This window comes from Diospyros lotus, chromosome 6 (genome assembly GCF_014633365.1).
Source record: "Diospyros lotus cultivar Yz01 chromosome 6, ASM1463336v1, whole genome shotgun sequence".
In the NCBI taxonomy this organism is placed as follows: Eukaryota; Viridiplantae; Streptophyta; class Magnoliopsida; order Ericales; family Ebenaceae; genus Diospyros; species Diospyros lotus.
Window position 1 is genome coordinate 21867547 of NC_068343.1, and position 6000 is coordinate 21873546.

Here is a 6000-nt window from a genome sequence, read left to right on the forward strand (position 1 = left end):
TTATAGGTAGAAGAACCTCACCATGGGGTTTTTGGAGAATATCTTGCTTGGTCCTCTTAGCTTCCCTACCTCTTCTAGGTTGCATTGATGATAAACTTTTTCGCAGTTTTCTCTATTCCTTTATCTTTTCTTTATTCTTTTTTTTTTTTCTCTTCTCTTACATTGCTTCAATTCCTCAATTAAGAGACCCTTACTCAATTTTAGGACCCCTCATCTTTCCCATAAAGAAATAAATTAATATGAGAAATTTGTATTTTATTTTTATTTTTGAAACCTTCATTTCTTGTAAAATATACCTATATATACATGTGAGAAAGGAAGAAAAGAGATCAATGGGTCAATGGGGGATGGCTCTAGTGGTGTAAGAGGGCTGCTTTGGCTCCAATGGTGTAAGGGGGCTGCCTAAGGTAGCTTTGCATAGGGAGCAAGCTAGCAATGAACAACTCCCTGCCCCTTCCCAACACATAGGGTCCCTTTCATGGAAAACGTCCCCCTCCCTTGCGTGGAGTTCCCATATATAAAATACATATAATATATATTTATTTATATTATACTTTATTAATATATACATATAATGCACACATATATACATACATTTAGGCCATTTGTCCCACTTATTTGGCTAAATTAATTATTTTTTGAAAACTAAATCTAAATTTATTTCCTCAAGTCTCCAAATAATCTAAAAATATTTTGAGGTGTTACAGGGTATATCAAGATTGAGATGTTAGTCCCCTTACTTGTCATAGTCTTTTCTCTTATGTGTATAAAAGAGTGAAAATATGACGACCCCACCCTTAGAAATCTTGGCCGAGGCACCAAAGAATGAGTGCCAAGAAGAAATGATACTTGTCGGAGTCATAAGAGAATTCAACCTAACATTTAGTCATCAACAACAAGACTACATATATAAGATTAAACATCAAGTATTATCACTTGCAACGGGCCATATACCCGAAGCATTATAAAGAAAACAAAACAGGGCCCTCAAAAGCTGTACATCCATGAACTCAAGCACCATGACAAAAACTCCGAAAATATTTTGTCTGGGACAGCTTTGTACACTACTAGACATTGGATCCCACATTTCTAGGCTCCTCATCAACTTTAGTCTTGCCTTTACTTGGAATGATGCAAGCACAAATAAGTTACAAAGTCCAGCAAGTAATGTAGAAATAAAGACAAATGGAGTAATAAAGCCCAACCACAGATGATAACAAGTATCCTCACTCATGCACATGGAAAGGGGTGGAATCCAGCCACAAGTATAGTGAACATAAAGCACATGCATCCGTGCTAACCTGATATCAAATCACAATGTATATGTATAAAGATTAAGATGCATGTTCCCATATAACCACCTCACAGTCATTTTAAGAGGAATCTAAGTCTCACACGAGTCCGACCCTTCTGACCCACTCAAGCTTGACACGAGTCCGACTTTATAGCCCACCTGAGCTTTAGTTTATCACCATAGGGGATATCCCAGCGGATCCCGTCCATAGTGCGTATTGAGTATGACATATAATTCTCAAAACCATGCCATGCATGGATTTTAAACATCATGCTTCCTAAAGCAATGCATAAAGCACTTTCACTTGCATGCACGATGCCAATATACTCACACAATTATGATTGGAATACATAGAATACACACAAAATGAGGGAAATACAAGCCAAGAGGAAGAAAAAAGGCATTTTAGCATGAAAAACACATTTGGGTAGCCTGCAGTAACAACTGGTCGACAACCCCTAGGATAGCGGTCGATAGGTTCCCCTGATGGATGCAAACGATCAATAGTTCCTCCCCAAGATGTCGACCAACAAATCCCGATAACACCCGAGAACCTTGCTTCTTCCATCCAAACCCTGGAAAGGTGATACAAAACCATACCTAACTTCTACTCCTATACAAGAATGTATCATTCCCAAATAAATAAGGGAGAACAAGTCCCTTTGGAAGCATAAACAAGGAGGTTAAACAAGGTAAATGATGTATTTTACAACCATGTAACCATCTTGCTTTTAACACAAGAAGTTTTGTAAAAACCATCTTAAAAGCTAAAGTATCAAGCTTATAGGCATAGAAAAGAGTAGAAACTTGCCTTAGCTTCCTTATAAAACCTTAGCCTCTCTTTACCTTTAACTCCACCTACAAACTACCATACATAGATATATACATCCATTTTAGCCACAAAACAGAGGAAATGTTGGATTTCTTTACTAAAATGAGCTAACAGGTAAGTTTCCTACTTGGCAATCTCTTCCTTGAGACCCTTAGCACCCACAAGAGAAAGAGTAGGGAACCCTAGCAGTTGGAGATGTCTTTTCTGAAGCTCCACCGCCTTAGTTGTTTCAAACTTCTAGCTTTTCTCCTTGTATTTATATATAACATTTGATTTAGTTTAATTCCCTACTTTCCAACCCACTTAAGCCACCTAATCACCCTCCTAAAACACCCTAATCAACTGTTTTGCATGTGCATAGAAGGTTTAAGGAGTGGCTAGCCCTTTACCGCACTAAAAATAGCCTTCCTTAGTCAAAACGGTCGACAACCTTGCCAAAACAATTGATAGTTAGGCACATCGGTCGACAAGTGCCTGTTAACCGATAGTGGCCTTTGAGCCAAATGGTCAACAGTCTCCCTTGGCCAGTCAACAACTGTTACTCCTGGACCCCCTCATTCCTTCTCATCTTGCTTCCTTAACAACCTATAACATAACATATAAGTCAATAATCTAATTTCCATGCAATCCCATAATATTACCACCATTGGGACGTTACAAGTTCTCCCTCCCCCCTCTTAATAGAATTTGGTCCCCCCAAATACGTACCTGGTCATTCAAATAACTGCGAAAAGGATTACTGCATCTCATCCTCCAATTCCCATGTGGCTTTCTCTGGACTATGGCATTGCCATTGCACATTTACAGAGGGAATAGACTGGGTTCTCAACACTTTTTCCTTATGATATAGAATACACATAGGAGCTCCCTTGTATGATACATCCTCCATCTCTTGGAGGGTCTGATAGTCGATGATATGTTCTAGATCAGGCACATATTTACGTAGCATCAACATGTGGAATACATTATGCACATGCGATAACTGTGGAGGTAAAGCTAGGCTGTAGGCAACAGATCCTACTCGCTCAAGTATCTCAAAGTATCTGATGTACTAGGGACCAAGCTTCTTAGTTATCTCAAATCTTCGTACCTTCTTAGTAGGCATAACCTTCAACATCACATAATCACCAGTAGAAAATTCTAATTCTCGACGCCATTTATCTGCATAACTTTTCTATCTATCTTGGACAGTCTTCATATGTGCTTGGATCACTTGAATTTTCTCTATCATCTACTCCACTACTTTCTGGTCCCAGTGTTACCCTATCTCTTGGTTCCTCCCAACATAACGGTGTCTTGCATGGTTGACCATACAAAGGCTCATAAGGTGGCATCTTGATGCTGGAATGGTAGCTGTTGTTATAAGCAAATTCCATCAAAGGTAAATGATCATCCTAGCTGCCATAATAATCTATTACACAGGCCCTCAACATGTCCTCCAATATCTGTATGGTCCATTCTGTCTGCTCATCTATTTGTGGGTGAAATGTTGTGCTAAACCGTAATTGAGTCCCTAGTACTTCTTATAGTGCTTTTCAAAAATGAGAGGTGAATCGTGAGTCTCGATCTGATATAATCATAGATGGTACTCCGTGTAACCTTACAATCTCTTTAATATATAACTCAGCTAATCGACTTAAGGAATATGTCATCTTCACTAGAATAAAGTGTGCTATATTTGTCAGTTTATCAACAATCACCCATACGACGTCATGCCCTTTCACTGTCCGTGGCAAACTTATAACAAAATCTATGGCCACCTCATCCTATTTTCACTTTGGTATGGGTAAAGATTACAGCGTACCTACTGGTCTCTAGTACTCTTCTTTCACTTGTTGGCATCCAAGACAATGAGACACAAACTTCGATACATCTATTTTCAGGCCGTCCCACCAAAATTAATGTCGTAGTGTCTGATACATCTTAGTCATCCCTGGGTGTATAGCATATCGTGCTCCATGAGCTTCCGTAAGAAGTCCTTGTCTTAAGTCCTCATTATCAGGTACACAAATCCAGTCTCGATATAGCAATAAACCATTGTCCCGCTGGTTGTATCCCAAAGGAGTAAATCTCTCTATGTCTCCTAAAATCTTAGCTAGTAGTTTTGTCGTCACCTTGTCTTTCTTGAATTCAATCAATCAACTCCAGTCGCACCTTTACATAGGCACAAAATATTAGAAGCTTATTTTCAATAAAGGTAATGGTCAACTTACTCATATACTCCAAAAGTTCCCATTTGTGCAAATCATCATAGCCATAAACACTCTGCATCAGCTCAGAGCATCTACTACAAAATTAGCCTTCCCAGGGTGATACAGAATCTCACAGTCATAGTCCTTAAGTAACTCCATCCAACGCCATTGTCTCATATTTAGCTCTTTCTGAGAGAAGAGATACTTCAAGTTCTTGTGATTAGTGTAGATTTCCACTTTCTCCCCATAGAGATAATGTCTCCAAATCATCAAGGCAAATACCACCGCTACTAACTCTAGGTCATGGGTAGAGTAGTTCATTTCATGCTTCTTTAGTTGTCTAGAGGCATAAGCATTCATGTGACTTTCCTGCATCAAAACACAACCTAAACTCGAGGAAGAAGCATCATTATATATAGTAAACCCTATTCCGCTCCTAGGAATAGTCAAGACAGGTGTGGTAGTCAATCATTACTTCAATTCTTGGAAACATTCTTCACAAGCCTCGTTTCATTCAAAATCTTCCCCTTTTCCTAATCAACTTAGTCATCGGTAAGGCCAAATAGGCAAATCCCTCAATGAATCTTTGGTAGTAACCAAGAAGTCCAAGGAAACTTCGAACCTTGGTCATAGTCTTAGGTCTCGGCCATTCCACCATAGCTCTCGTCTTTTTCGAATCCACTGCAATGTCTTCCTTGAAAACTATATGTCCCAGAAACCCAACATGTGATCGCCAAAAGTCACATTTACTCAATTTCGCATAAAGTTGCTTCTCTCGAAGCCTTTATAATACCGTTCTAAGGTGACTCATGTCCCTCAAAACAAGGAGAGTAAACCAATATATCATCGATGAATACAATTACAAAACAATCTAGGTACTCTTGAAACACTCAATGCATGAGATCCATGAAAATAGCTGGGGCATTAGTTAGTCTGAATGACATCACCACAAACTCAAAATGTCCATTACGAGTGCGGCAAGAAGTCTTTGAAATATCTTCATCTCTTACCCGGATCTAATGGTAGCCTAACCTCAAGTTAATTTTAGAAAATACCGAGGCTCCTTGTAGTTGATCCAATAAATCATCCACACGAGGGAGAGGATATTTGTTCTTTAAAGTCACCTGATTCAGTTGTCGATAGTCAATACACAACCACAAGAACCCATCATTCTTCTGCATAAATAACACTGGTGCACCCCACGGTGAAATACTAGGCCGAATGAAACCTTTATCAATTAGCTTGTGTAATTGTGTCTTTAATTCCTTCAACTCATTTGGGGCCATCCTGTATGGGGTTTTAGAAATGGCTAAGTGCCGGGTACCAAATCTATTGAAAAATCAATCTCTCACCGAGGTGGTAAACTTGGCAAATCATTTGGGAAAACATCAGGGAATTCACATACCACTAGTATCTTTGTCACCCCTATTTTATGTCCCCCACTCGTCATCACAAATGCTAAGTAAGCTTCACAACCATGTCGCATTAACTTCTCGTCCTTCATTATAGAGATCATAGGAACAGAACTAGCTGGCTTAATCCCTCTATACATAATAGTAGGTTGTTGAGGTAACTCAAAATAAATAATCTTATGTCAGTAGTCAACCTTAACATAATCTTAAAACAACCGATCTATACCCAAGATAAGATCAAAATCTCTAATATCCAGCACTATCAGATCA